At 46.5% G+C, this 14,916-nt stretch overlaps 1 protein-coding gene across 5 annotated transcripts in view; it reads right to left on the reverse strand.

The window, feature by feature from the left end:
- GNG2 (G protein subunit gamma 2) overlaps nucleotides 1-14,916 on the reverse strand; it is an 88,815-nt gene that overhangs the window by 11,730 nt on the left and 62,169 nt on the right. Inside the window, exon 1 of one of the 5 annotated variants that reach the window (XM_043547916.1) lies at nucleotides 1,933-1,991. The exons of 3 other annotated variants lie outside the window; for them this stretch is intronic. The gene's annotated coding sequence lies outside the window, so the exon portion shown is untranslated. Of the gene's footprint in view, nucleotides 1-38; nucleotides 585-1,932; nucleotides 1,992-14,916 lie in introns of those variants that run through there. One more of the 5 variants, XM_037901316.2, reaches the window with a different exon arrangement.

Raw genomic sequence — 14,916 nt, forward strand, 5'->3', positions numbered from 1 at the left:
CCAGCCAACCCCCAGAGCAAGCACTGTTTACAGTTTACCTCCTGTTGATTTAGGAGCCTGGAATGCTGGAAGGAGTTCACTGGGTTAGAGTCTGCCTTTCGTACAGCTGTCCGCATTTACACTAGCTAATCTACATGTGAACTGACAAACTTGTTGCTTTGCGGTTAGCAGTGAACTGCTGTGACAGAGAAATACAGACAAGAGCTGGAAGAAAACAAGATAGCTTTCCTGTGTAGCTCTCTGCATGGTTCAGAGTAAGTTCATTTCAACTTTAGACTTGCTCCTCCTTGCACACCTGGAGCTATTTCAGAGAAGAAAATGTTTGACCAAGGTCGATACATGGATGAGAAAATGAACTAATTGGCTACAGATGTGTCTCTAAGTGCCATTCTCTACAGTGCAGGCTTTTTTTAAGCCAGTGAACACAGACTGGGACCTAGTTTGGGTAAATTTGCCCAGTTTCATTATGAAAAGTTTTTCAGCAGCTGCTAACATTTGAATGCGGTGTTCCCTAGCGGGACCTGGTGGGAGGAGCGATTCCTGTCTACGCCACAGGGAAGACCGAGTCGTTTCTACTGCAGTTGCATCTCGAGGTCCCAGCTTAGCTCAGGCTCCCCTTCTTCTAGATCCTGTCCAAACATGCAGCAGCAGGGTGGCCAAGTTTCTAATGTCTGAAAACCAGGCCCTCCCCAGCCCACGTCTTGCCCCCAAGGCCCCACTCACCCCTCTCCCCGCCTCACCTCCAGCATGAATAGCCCCAAGGGACTTGCGAACCCCAGCTCCAGCAGGCTGCCAGGGAGTAATGGTCAGAAGAGCGCTGCAGCCACACAGGAGCAGCCCAGCAGCCCCCTTCCCCCCGCGCTGCCCACCCCAGAGCACAGCCAGAAAAAGCACCGGCTGGCGGGGCAGCTCGCCTCTCTCCTTCCTGGGGAACGATCCGTGCCCACTGAGAGCTCCTTACCCCACTCGCCATGGGCCCTGCACTCTGGCCTCCGCTGCCACCCTGCAAACCATGCTCCTGAAAGGGGCTGCCTGCGGCCCGAGCTGGTGCCTGGCGTCCTGCTGCAGGACCTGCTGCTTCAGGGCTGGGCAACAGGCTGCCACTATTCCCCCGCCTGCAGTAACCAGACTGTTAGTGTCCGGTCAGTACAGCTGACTGGACACTGTCAGGTTTCCTTTTCGAGGGGTCTTTCTGGTCAAAAACCAGACAACTCTAAGCAGGAGGCACTTCCTAGCCCAGTGAATTTACAGTCTGAAGACACAAAGGTAGGAGGAAAAACCAGAGGCACAGAGCCAGAAAGTGACTTGCCCAAGGCCATACAGCAGGTCAGCGGCAGAGTTGAAGTCAGGTCTGCTGACTCCCAGTCAAATGATCCAGCCACTACACCGCACTACCTCCCAAGTGCCCCGAGAGCCTCAGAAGAAAAGTGTTCCTGTACATACAGAGCATTATTACAGCATTTCCTTCACAGTGAAGTGGGACAGTTAGGGTTGCAAAACAGTTTCCGCTACAACCCAACTAGCTCAGAGCCCTGAAGAATTCACCTGGTGGGGTGATGTTCTCCACAGACACTTGGTCTTTGCTCAAAGGGATTTTTTTTAGAGAGTCCCTTTCACCATTTTAGAGTTGGGATGTGAAATATTTCCTTTCCACACCATGAAAAACCTACACATTCCCCCCGCCCCATAATTTAAAGAAGGGGAAAGGAGATTTGGCATGTAAATAGTCTTCATTGAGAAGCAAGCCCATAGGCAGAGATCACATCGGGGGGGGGGCCACAAAAGGCAGGCAGGTTTGATAAATCAGGCAAGTAAAACAAGCAGAAAAGCACCCTTGCCTGTATTGTCTACAGGCTGGGGACAGAACTAGAGGGAAAAATCCCTTTGTCTATGCTATCCCTTAGGGAGACTTATACAGTCTCCCCTACTCACAGGGTGATTACTCTGTGACATCAGTCCCCCTCCAGAGCTGCAGCTTCCCCTTACCAGGGCAGCCTCCTCCCTTTATATCCAGGTCCCCTTTGATTATTAACTGCAGCTGGAGGACCCTCCATCCAGGTCTGATGCTTCTGGCAGGTGTTCCTGATTTAACTCCTTGTCTCCAGGCCAGATCATTAACCCCTTGCTGCCCTCACCTGAGGCGGAGCTTGTGCACCTCACCACAGTCCATAGCTAGGTACGGGATGGGGGAAGAAAGGAATTAACATGTGAAGACTGCAGAGTGTACATAGACAGCAGAAAGCATTAGCAAGTCTGACAGCTCACACTTTGAGACACAAGCTCTGGAAAGTGCAAACTACCGAGAATGTGCAATAGCCACTGACTGGCGCCAGCTTGCTCTACCTTTGAATGTCTTTTCTCATTCTTTTCCCCCTTTTTACCCCTTTCCTACCAGGAGCAGCCCCCAAAGTGGAGAGTCCAGGGGGTGCAGACATGCATGATCGTAAAGTTAAAGTACCTTTGTAAGTGTTTGCAAGATTGACTTTGCGACAGCAGCCCCCAATCAGAAAAAAATGAAGGGACCATGTTAGTTCAGTTTTCCACAGCCGTGCTCATTTAGCTGTGTTGCATTTTTATTTTTCCCTCCTCCCTTCTGAAATATGCACGCGAGCATGTTACTGTTTATGTTGGTAAAGTGAAGAGCCTGACTTTGCGATGCTCTGACTGGTTTCCCTAAGAAAACAGCAACGTTAGAGGGCCAAACTCATTGGTTTCAGGGCGGTTACACATGCGAAGGTGAGTAGGATTTGCTGTAGAAGGTGGTTTTTAGCTCTGTTATCTGAAGAGGGTCATAGCTCAGTGATCAAGGAAGAATCAGAAGTAAAAAAAGAGTGACAGAAAATCAATGCCTTTCGTACGCTATTCAAGAGCTGTTCACAATGCGTGAATGCCATTTCTCATTTGAGGGCATATGAAAACAGGCCTTGCCGTTGAGCTAAAGCTCCCGTCTCCGCCTCCATCATTCCCCGTGGATCCTTCCATTTAAAATGCAGGCAGACCCCTGTTGGCTCCAGGAGGCTCAGCGCTGGCTCAGCTGCTGGGAGAGGCTGCGAGGAATCCCAGGAAATGATGGCCAACCAGAGAGTGGGGCTGATAGGGAAGATGGGGGTAGAAATGCCCAGACCTATGACTTGTATAAGGGATGGTGACACCTCAGGCAGAAACAGGGATTAACGTCGACTTGAAACTAAACAACATGGTTCATTTTGATTCTCTTGGCTGAAAATTCCAGACATCAACTTTTCCCAAAACTTTTATTTCAAAGAAACCCCATTTCCCAATGGGAAAATGTTTAGTTTGAAATTTTTCTTCCAGCCCCAATTGTAAATTGCAGGACTGGGGCCTCTGATAGGACACGAACATGAGCATTTACCTTAACATATTAATATTTGATATTTCCAGATAGAAAATATTCCTAAAGAACAGAACGAATATAAAATTGTGTTTTTCTTTGAGACCATTACTGACATGCCTTTCAAAGTGTCTGACTAGAGATGAAATTAAAAACTTATCAGTTGGTAGAAAGGTACTTCTGAGCAGAGGCTATGAATCAGAGACTGGGGCGGAGAGGGAGAATTGCAAAGAAGTTATGTGAAAGCGCGCCCTGTTGCAGGGAGCAAAATTGTGACCTGAATTAAAAGCAAAAAGAAAAATCCACTATTTACATTCCTGGGATCTCCCAAAGCTAGCAGTGACCCTATTCCTCAATAAGGAAAATTTAAAAATTTTGCAGTGAGTGATGCTTTCGTTCACTTTTTCCTTATCAAGTATGAGTGTGTGAAAACAGGGTGTTATATGCAATTCCCATCTTTTGCTCTTATCAAAGCTTCCTTTCTGCTTAGCTAGAGATTTACAGTTTGAAACAGCACCATCCTTGGCCATGGAAGACTCTGAATGTAGCTGAAATGATGTTGCTCTGATCCTCAGGGAGGCACTCAGAAGGTCCACAGCCTTCATGTGCTATGTAGCAGGGGCTCCTTCTGCTGGGGACGTGCTGCCCAAACCACACTCCACGGCTCTGTGGCACGTGGACTGCAGGCCAAGTAAGTAAGCCCACAAGTGAGGAAGTGTGAGGTGTAAACTACTTGCAATATTGTCATTTGGCCACTAGATGTCTCTGTATGCTGTACCGGGATTCAGCCAGGGTGCAGTCCCTGGTAAGCAGAGGAGACACAGCTAGAGCTCAAGCTGTGTGGAAGCCCATGTGTGTGTCAGTAGTTTGCAGCTGCCTTGCTCAATAAATGCATCCTGTTGAAGATGGACTATGACTCTGTGTATCTTGCGAAGAAGATTTTGGGGTGGTGCAGCAGCTAAGGAAGAAACTGCAGCTCCGAACCTCTGCACCAATTACTTCCCAGGGTGAAACTCCATCAAACACAGCACATTTACTGAAGTTGTGCACAGGGGCTAGGATTTTTCCCTCAGTAATTCATCTTCACAGCAAATTTTTAAGATTATAAATTTTTAAGTGCTAATCATATACTACCCACCGTGTTTAAATACCCATCTTTTCAACCACAATTTTAAATGCACACTTTTCATCTTATAGGACGTTGATTTAAATTGCTATTTCGACAATACCAACTCTACTTTTGCAAAGCTTTTAATTCTTCTCAGTTCAGTTTCACTGTGGAGCTTTTCTGAATGTAAGTTTGTACATTATTTTCAAACCAACCAACCACACAACTACACACGAGCATACACCTCCAGGAAACCGTGGACAATCTTTGGTCAATAATAAGTTCAGATACAAGAGCGCTCAATGAAATTAAAAGGAAACAAAGCACAGCTGGAGAAAAGAAATGCTTTTTTACACAATGCATAATTACCCTGTGGAACTCATTACTGCTAGATATTGAGAGCAAGAGCTTAGCTGATTGAAAAAGGATAGACATTTATACAGATAACAAGAGCATCTACAGTCATATTAGACAAAGGAAAAAGCGTATAAAAAGGGCTATAAACCTCAGGTTCCAAAGAATATGCCAACTCCTGAGTGTTTGGAAGAAACTTCTCCTATTATCAGGTTATTGCATAATTATCCACTTAAGATTTTTGGCACCTTCCTCTGAAACATCTGGTGCTGGCCGCTTTCAGAGACAGGATGTTGAACTAGCTGGATGATTGGTAAGATCCAAAGATGGTCCAAATACAGTGGTATGTCAGCTGCCATTGGGTGGATTTGTGCAGAAACAGTAACACAGAGATTATTATTGCAGAATATGTGTGCATGCGTGTGTAGTTAGGTATCCTATTTGTGTTACTGGGATTTCCCAGTATCACTTTCCTGCTTTTTTGTTAGACAATACACGCCACCCATTATCTCGAATAAGATTCTCATAGCACAGATGTAGTAATTATGCAGGACAGCATTTTCCAGTGGTCAGTTGGAACCAATTTAATCAGAGCCAAAGGGAAGTCAAGAGAAAATCCAAGACCAATAGTCTACCTGAATCTTAAGAAAACATATTAAGAAGCAACTGAACTTTACAGCAGTTCCTGAATCCCAATGAGGAACGAACTTTTTAAATATCTAATATAAATAAGAAAACCACATTAAAATATAGCAATATCCCTTCTATAACAAAGAAAGGAATTTTTCTTCTTTGCAGGGAAAAGAAACCTTTTAGTGAAATTCACAATGGAATACAGACAGCCTCTTCTATCTGCAGCTTAATGATGCACATGTTTCGGATAATGGGGTTCTTGCCTTGGAGACCGCAGGTTAATGAGTAAGGATACTGTTTATTTCCATGATAATGATGTTTATAAAGTATAGTATATAGGTACTATGTCCCTGGGGTATTACACTTCAGTTACAGCTGTGTATTTCTCACGATTGTTTTGTTCCTTATCCTGTGTACACAGGGATTGTGGATTATTTATGGCATTTTGTAATGGGCTGGATTCATCTGACAAGCAAAACACAAAAAACTCAGACACCTCTCCAGGCCCTAAAACTTTCCAGCTAGGTTAGCCTCCCCAGTGCCTACACTCAGAAGAGCTAACCGACTTGTCTGAATTTTCCAGTTTTTAAAAAATGAATAAGAGCGCTTTGTATCCTTGAGCAACATTTTCCTCTTTGATGCTTTTTTGGCTCCAGAACTGCAGACTGGCCACTTGTGTTCAGAGGAAAAATACTTCCATCTGAACAGAAAAACTAAGACCTTCCCCCCTGAACTATGGTAGCTGGAGATCCTAGGCCAGGCTTTATTCATCTGAATCCCGTGTTTCTGAATTTATTTCATGCCGTACTTTAGAGTTCGAAAATACATGGAATTTAAAATGGTGCTGTCTACCAAAAACACCTTTCATGTTGTTCATTATCCTCAGGGTAACAGCCTTATTTGGCCATTTACACTTGTTGCCTTCAAATTTAAAAATTACGTTAACATTTTGTCATTGCCCTTTAAAGCCCCGATCCTGCAAATAAGCCATGCGGAGCCCTACAGGAATCAGTGGGCCTTAGCCCAGGTGAACGGGTCCACCTGCATGGATCCCCTAGGTCCTGACTTCCTCTCTACCCAGAGGGTGCTCGACCCCCCCTTGACCTCTGCCCCAGGCCTGCCCCCACTCCACCCCTTCCTACAAGCCCCTACCCCTGCCCTGCCTCTTCCTGCCCCTGCTCCGCCCCAGACCCTGCCCCCACCCCACACTTTCCCCTAAACCCCCACCCCTTCCCCCAAGGCCCCTCTCCTGCCCCACCTCTTCCTGTCCCCGCTCCACCCTCTCCCTGCTCCCTCCCCTGAGCGAACCTGTCCCTGTTTCAGTCCTCCCTCTCCCTCCAAGCACCTCCTGCACGCCACAGAACAGCTGATCGCAGCGGGCGGAGGCGCTGGGAGGGAGGGAGAGGAGTTGACCAGCGGGGCGCCGACAGGCGGGAGGCGCTGGCAGGGAGGAGGGGAGCTCGCCTTGCTAATTTTTTTCTGCACCCATGGAGTCGGCGTCTCTGATGGATCCTATTGCAGGATCATGACCCAATGCTTCAATTCAGCAAGGAACTTAAGCCCACGCCATCATTGGCAATACTCACATGTTTAGAGTTACGTATGTACTTAGACTCTGACCCAGCAAGTTCTTAGAACTTGGAGAGCGTTTTACCTATGGGACGTGATGATTTGGGCAGCTTTCAGGGTGAGCATTAAACACGGGGGCCCATCACTTACTCTGTTTATCCATCTTTGCTACGTAAGTGTTCAGTGGATCAAGCAGCTGTCTGTTTGGAAGTGGCTTGGCTTGATTCTCTCTTCCTCAGAAGACATTTGTACTCAGTCCATCATTTTAGGACTAACACAGAGAACCTATTTTCCCCCACAATTATTGTGAATTTTGTTCGTCTCTGCCTTTGTTTTGTATTGCACGTACACCCCGTATCTTCACCCAGGTGAATGGTGGTTGTAGCCTAACGTGTCTTTTCCGAATGTTAATCAACGCTATATTCCATCGTGTTCCTATGACTTCTTTGCAGTCCTGCAGCAGTCATTTAACTCATGCTAAATTTGGAAAATACCTTTTTCTAGAATGGCCCATGATGGTACCAACTAATGGGAACATACTGCATGCACAGAACAGAAAGTCTAATTTCATTTTGATCCCAAACCACTGGAGACTTTTTTAAATCAATGGTAGATTAATTTACAAAGTTGCCTGCTACTCCCTATCCAATACAAGTCTGTAGAGTGTTAAGATTCACTGAGCTACTCTAGCTAATAAGAACCATGCCTTTCCCTGTATCTTCCCCTCTAGAAGAACTCAGCAATGGCAAAGAGAAATGTAAATGGGTCGTGAAGTCAATGGTGCTAAGCTCATTTATATCAGTTGAGGATCAGGCCCATGTGAGTCCACCAAGTTTATAATCCGGTTTCACCAACTCCCCCGCCTCCAAGAGATGGTGCCACTTCCCTGGAGTGGGGAAGGCCACCACAGCCCACACTAGGCAGAGACCCAAGGGAATACATGCAGAAGGCAGGCCCCCAAGTGCCGAGATGCCATCTGCTTCTGTGCTCCCTCCAGTCCCGCTGTAGCAATGGGGCCAGGGCTAGCAGTGCCATTAACCTGCCTCCTGCTCAGCTCCCACCCATCACTCCTCTGCAGGCTCAGAGCTGCAGCCAGGTGACTTCATGGCGCATTTTACAGCGCAACCCTGCTGTTCTGAGAGGTGAACATGCAACGTAGAGCAGTTATTCCTTTGACTCCTGCCCTCTTCCCCAGACCCGTAGAGCCAGATGTGCCCCAAATGAGGGCGGGGAGAGGCAGTTACCAGATGACATGCTATCACACAGCTCCTTTTCCCCCTCCTCACAGGCTGGGAGAGCGGGCTCCCCTCCACACAGCATGAATGGGTGGGACCACATGGATCATGGGACTTGAAAGTGTCTTGGAACTGGTGAGATTCAGACCGCGCCATATCCTGGGTACAGCCCAGAAAGGACAGGTGGCTTGGTCTCTCCCACCAAGGGACAATCACTCCAGATTGCCCTTCCTGCTCAGCACTCTGGGAGGATCTGTAGCGTCCTTCCAGGCAGGCCTAAGGCTGTTTCCTTTCTAGCTCATTGTTGGCCATGGGGTTATTTTTGTGGCTGAGGGTAAGTTATTTATTGTATGCAGCGGTAGGTCATTGACAAACTTTGGCTTTATGAGTCAGCATTGGCACTCAGTTACCCTCTGGTCTGACACCTCCACTGCAACACGTAGATACACTCCAGATTTACACCTATGTAAATGGGTTCAATACCTGGCCCACACTGGATGAAGAGTCCAATAGTAACTAGGTTTGGAAGGTTTTTGCCCAGAATTCCAGGTTCCAGCCCCCATCTTCTAAGGACTGGCTCAGCTTACCCAGAAACCACCTCACCCCTTGTGATCAGGTCTAGAGAGGAAGGAGCGCCCAATGGTTAGGGTGCCAGGAGGGTTCAATTTCCTACTCCTGTGTGATCCTGGCAAAGTTAATTAGAACCAGACTGATTGCAATGGGAGCGAGGAGCCTAGATGCTTTTAAAAATCTCACTAGGTCCCTGCATGCAGCTTTCGGTGCCTAAATACCTTGGCAAACCTGGCCCTCAGACATTTCTGCACATAGAACTTTTCTGTACACTGGAGGTGTTTATAGCAGCATAGCTTATCCCTGCAAGGAGGGATCCACACTCAGGGTTGTATGGGTACAACGATTTCGGTAATGGGGGAAAAACCTCCCTCCCCATTGAAATAGTGTAACCGGATATACATCAGGCCCTGATCTCTCTGTGCCTCAGTTTCCCATCTGTAAAATGGGGATGTTACAATGTATTTAGCCTCCAGACAGTGTTAAGACTGTGAGCTACCTCAGCCATCCCACAACAGCCACGGTCCACAGAAATAATGGCACTGTTATCCTCAAGAGGGAGTTGGTTGTTTTTTATTTTTATTTTTTATTTTGTGTGTGTGTGTGTGTGTGAGAGAGAAGAGAGAGAGAGCGCGCGTGCAAGTGCTTTCTCAGAAACTGCCCGCCACACCCTCCGGGATCAGGCGTGACCATGAAACTCGGTAACCTCACAGCAAAAAGCAAATCCCCATTCCCAAGCCTAGTTCACAAAACGACCACAACCACCGCCCAAAGTTCGGTCCCTGCAGACCGGAGGTGAGAAAGGTAAAGATACCGGTGAGAGGACTGAGCCTAATGTTATGGAGTGATGAGTCTAGTGCAAGAACACAGACCCACAGATCTGACAGGACAGCTGTAAATAAGTAACTATTTTTCCCCCATCTACATAATTCCCCACACTATTATCTCTCTCTGCCGTGGGAATCCCTCAGGCTAAGCTGTGACAGCTAGTTGGGGTTTTTTTTTTTCAGTATTATTGTTGCTTCTGAAAAGGTTTCCCTCTAAAATAAGCCGCTCGTAGTTTGAAAACAATTTTTATTAACCCCCCCTTCAACACCCTACACTGACCAAAATAATAAAGTCAGGGGCCAAATCTCCAGCAGGAGTAATTTGGTGCAGTTCTATTCACTTCAACACAGCTGATGATCCAGCCCAAAGGTATGAAAGATTTAATGATGCCCACGTGACACGTATTTCATTATTTTCTTAACAAAGGGGAAAAAAATGAAACATTAAAATCGGGCCGAGGGGTTTCCTTAACAGGAACAAAGGTTTTGATTCATAAATCATGGTTAGTGTTCATACACTTCAGGATGCTTTCTTTTTAATGCAGTCTGTATTTGTGTGTGATTTATGAGGCGGTCTTTCAATTTTGAAAAGCAGTTCACAAATTGGAGGGGAGCCAGCAAAAAAGAGTGGTAATGAGGGAGTTTCCATAGAAATGGGTTCATTATCATGCTAGCATCGGATACCTTCTGAGAGCAGGAGCGGGGGAGGGTCCCAGGAAAAGTTCAGTTTATCATCATAGGGGTCTTTAAAAACAATGTTGTTTTGTTGCTGAGCCTTGTTCCTGGACAAGTCTCCCACTTGGGCTGGGTTTTTTGGCATGTTTGGCATGGTGATTGTGCGAACAATTGCTTAAAGCAGGCCAAAGGGCACTTGATGGGACATTTTGGTCCACTGAGCCCCCCTGCAAATAAGGACTTGCAGCGATTTCAGAGCAATCTGGGATTTGTGACAGTTTGGTAAGCAGTCCCAGAGTTTCAGTGAATGCCACTGAAAAGGCAAGCGATCAAAGCGAGTCCAGGTGGATTGTTTTTAAAGGGCACAAAAAGCATTTCAGGGTACACCCCAGGGTAGGGTTTAATAAGGAATACTGAATAAACCTTTGGCATTTCGATTGAAAGTGTAGTACACCGTACAAAGAGAGATTTGCTTGTCCAGGTTGGGACTGGTATCATCCAAGTTAGAAAATGATGATTTGGGTTTGGGAGAGAGACAAACTCAGACAGCTGGGTTAACTTCAGCACTGCTGGTGCATAGGATGCAGCTCACTGGGCCCCAGGAGAAATGCATCCCTAAGGAAGGCGGATGGTGTTTCTGTCTCTGCTCTACCCCAGGGATGTGCTGTGGGATTGGGCAGGTGAAGTAGCTCTTCCTTTAGACTGGGGCCACCCAGGAGGGTCACTGGCAGAGAAACTCCTTCACTGGGACAGCAACGGAAGTTTCTTCCGCCCCTGCAATGCCCCTTTTTGCATCAGCGACACCCATTTAGGCTGCTATCCATAAAGGGGGAGAGAGAGAGAGACACTTCCCCTGGATGCCCACGTCCTCAGATGGCGTTCCTATTTGCAAGACCTCTGTGTACACTGGGTACGGCAGCATAATTCCTTCCAGTGGCATTTATGCAGCAGTGACTTAGTGTTTGTCTACACACAAAGGCTGCACCACTTTGATTATAGATAAAGCAGTACAATCACCATAGCATAGACACAGTTATATTGGTATAAAGGGGCTTATTCCCATACGTGAAGGGGAATGAGCTATCCCAGCATATGCCACCTTCACACTGGTAGAACTGCACCCATTAGGGACTGTACTGGTATAACTATTTTGGTAAAAAAATAATCACGCCCCTAATTGATAGTCACACTGGTACAAATATTGTGTCAAAAACAGGCCGTGGGGCTGTTAATAGAAGCAGCAGGCAGAGTTCTCAAGGGGTATTACAGAAATGGTGGGTGGCTGAGAGTGAAAATAACCAAGGATAGTTTGATACTTTGTTCCAGCACATTGAAAAAGGCCAGCTCTCGTCTCTCTAAGAGTCTAAAGGAGTTAAGCACCTAAATCCCATTGAAAGTCAATGGAAGTTGGGCATGAAGGGTACGTCTACACGGAGATAAGAGACCCATAGCATGGCCGTGGCGGATAAGCACCGACTCCGGGGGTGCTCTGGGGCTTGAGCACCCATGGGGAAAAAACAGTGGGTTCTCCAAACGCACTGGCAGCCCCAGCAATCAGCTCCTCCCCCTCCAGCACCCCCTGCCCGCTGGCGGGGCCCAGCAATCAGCTCCTCCCCCTCCAGTGCCTCCCACCTGCTGGCAGGTCCCAGCAATCAGCTCCTCCCAGCCACCAGTGATCAGCTGTACAGTGGCATGCAGGTGGTGCTGGGGGTTAGGGGGAGGAACGGGGGGGCGGGGTGGAGAAGGGGTCGAGCACCCCCAGGAACTCGGTGCCTCTGGTGGCTGGCCCGGGTCAGCTGACTGGGCTTGCAGGCTCAGGCTCCTGGTTTTAGTATTGCAACACAGACAGACCCTGCGCCGGCATTTTTTTCAACTTGATCAATTAAAATGTTCACAGTTGCATAAAATTATGGGTTTTAATTTTTACTGATTTAAATTTTCATAGTTGCGGGAAATTATGGGGGGGAGGGAAGGTGTCAGACAATAATTATTTAATAACCACAGACATTAAGATTCAAAAAATGAAAGTGTTATAACCATTAAAACACACAATTGTCAACATCACCTATCAACATGTACAAAGTAAGTATCACTAAATCAAGCTCTACTAAGTTCTCAAGCTGCAGTTTTCTTATGTTGCTTATCTGTAAATTTTGATGATTATCAATGGAAATATTTTTTCGGTGGTTTGGGGGTGTGTGTGTGTGTGTATAGTGAAATTGACATTCACCGACATTTACTGATCATAATCTAATCCTTCCAAGCCTAGTCATATGTAGGTACCCAGTATTGGAACAAACTACCGATGAAACAGAGTCATTTTTATTTTAAGGAGTTCACATATTTTCCCTCAAGTGTTGGCAAGAAGCAAAGATTTCAGCAAGCACAACAGTAACGACATCCTTCCTGGAGTCACACCATCAAAGGCATAGAAATGGCAATGGTATTCAAACAATCAAGGTAACAATGTGTGTTTTTTATTTACGCCCAAGTAGCACCGACTGGCACCAATCACTTTGCAATGTGTTAAACAAAAGACAGTCCCAGACCCGAATTATCAATGAGCTGCAATATACAAGTCTATAGAATACTCTATCTTTCTACCTTTGAAAGTACCTTCACAAGCAGAAGATATCTGATTTTAGGAGGTTCTTAATCTAGCAGCTAAAGGCAGAAAAAAGGTCTAATGGTTAGAAGTTGAAGTTAGGACATATCTAACGGCAAATAAAGATCTACGTTTCAAACGGTGAAGCAAAATGAAAGGTGCATTTGGAGTCTTTAAATCCAGATGGGATGAATATGCTCGAAGCTACAGCCATGCTCCAATTCAACCATAAGTTATTGGGCTTGATATTGTTCCTTTATGTCATGGGGAAGAATAAATAATTCCTTCCCCTACAGTGATTGCTGGGTGACATTCTGTAACCTGGGTTATGCAGGAAGTCAGGCTAGATGATCAGCGTCGCGCCTTTTGGCTGAAAATATCTATGAATCTATACGGCCCCGAGAGGCAGAGTGGAAAAATTCTGAGGCAATCAAGAAGTTCTGGGAGCTCTCTCGTATGGCAGAGCCAGAATATATAGAACACGGCTCCCGGAGGAGACACAGGCCACTATGAAATATACAAACAAATCAGGTCAGAGGAATCAAGAGTATAAAGACCTGAAAAAGAATGAAAGAAAACAAGGCATACAAATTGAACAAAAACCCAACAATAATTCTGATATAGTTATATGGTGCCATAGGTGTGCATGGGACTTTTGAGATGAAATAGAAAGACAAGGCCTCTGAGGTGGAGAGTTTACAATCTCCAGGGTGCAAATGTCACGATTTTGTTTTCTTAAAGCCCCAGCTCCTGGAGTCGTGTGAAGGTGAGAGAAAAGCTTGTGTGACCTGAATCCTCCAAAAGGCAAACAGAACCCCCCATTTATTTAATTTTTAAAATCCCCCGATTTCTCAGCCAGTCTCATGGTTCCGGGGCAGGCCTAACACATGATGTTTTAAACACTGAAGGTGGGCAACAGTCCAATCTCAAGTTAGACGAAAGGCAGAAAAACTGACGACACACACAGGGAGTTGCGGATTGGGAAAGTAAAAACCTTAGAATCAGAGGATACAGTTAAGCCCTTGGAGACATACAGACCCACAGTGATGGAGACACGGTAACTGGTTATAGCTTGAATTTCAGCTATACTCAAACTGCTTTGGGCCTCAGATAAAATCATCAAAAGTGCCAAAGTGATTTAGAAGCCTGCCTCCCGTTTTCAAAACGGATTCCGGTCCCTAGGAATCTAAGTCTCATTGACAATGAATGGGATTTACGCTCCCCCATGCCTTTGTCTGCACGCCGAAGTTTCACCAGTTTAACTTAATTTGGTTAGTTTGCACATTCTTATTTCAGTTTAGCTTAAACTGGTTCCCAATTGCCATAAACTAATTACATAGAGATCAGGTTTCTATCAATGTAAAGGCATGTGTACCTTTGGGCAGCGTGTCAAGTACATATCCATGTAGCCCCCCAGCAGGGGTATAAAGAGCAGGAGAGGGTGAGGCATGATTTTATGCACCCAAGCCGAGCCTCCCCATCTGCAGTGCCACAAGGAGCAGTGTAGTGTCTTGCGGCCCCTCTGCTACCGGAGCCTTTTCCCTCCTTGGGAAACACTCCCCCGGGGAGGAAAGGCTCTCGCAGGAGGCGGGAGCTTTCCCCACTCCTTCCCCTGCCAGAGCCTTTCACGGACACGTGTAGCTACACAACACAGTTTGGATGTAGCGGGCTTTTCACTGCGGCGTGTAGCCACACGGACCCTACATGCCGCCACCACGGGCGCGTAGTGTGGACGTCGGCCAAGGGTGTTCAGGCTGCCTTTGGCACCAGTTTGACTAAAACCGACTTTACCTCGCACCCTTAGTTAAACCAGTGCAACTTTACAACTAGACAAGTCGCTAGACTCGCACCCCCCTACTCAGCTCCTCCAGATTTGGTCCAGGGAACCACACGTAAATGGTCACAAGACGAGTGTAGCAGGAAAAGCCACTAACGAGATGGGAAAGTAAAAGGTAATATAAAGCAGGAGCGGAGAGGAAGAATGGCTG

The sequence above is a fragment of the Chelonia mydas genome, chromosome 6 (genome assembly GCF_015237465.2).
Source record: "Chelonia mydas isolate rCheMyd1 chromosome 6, rCheMyd1.pri.v2, whole genome shotgun sequence".
In the NCBI taxonomy this organism is placed as follows: domain Eukaryota; kingdom Metazoa; phylum Chordata; order Testudines; family Cheloniidae; genus Chelonia; species Chelonia mydas.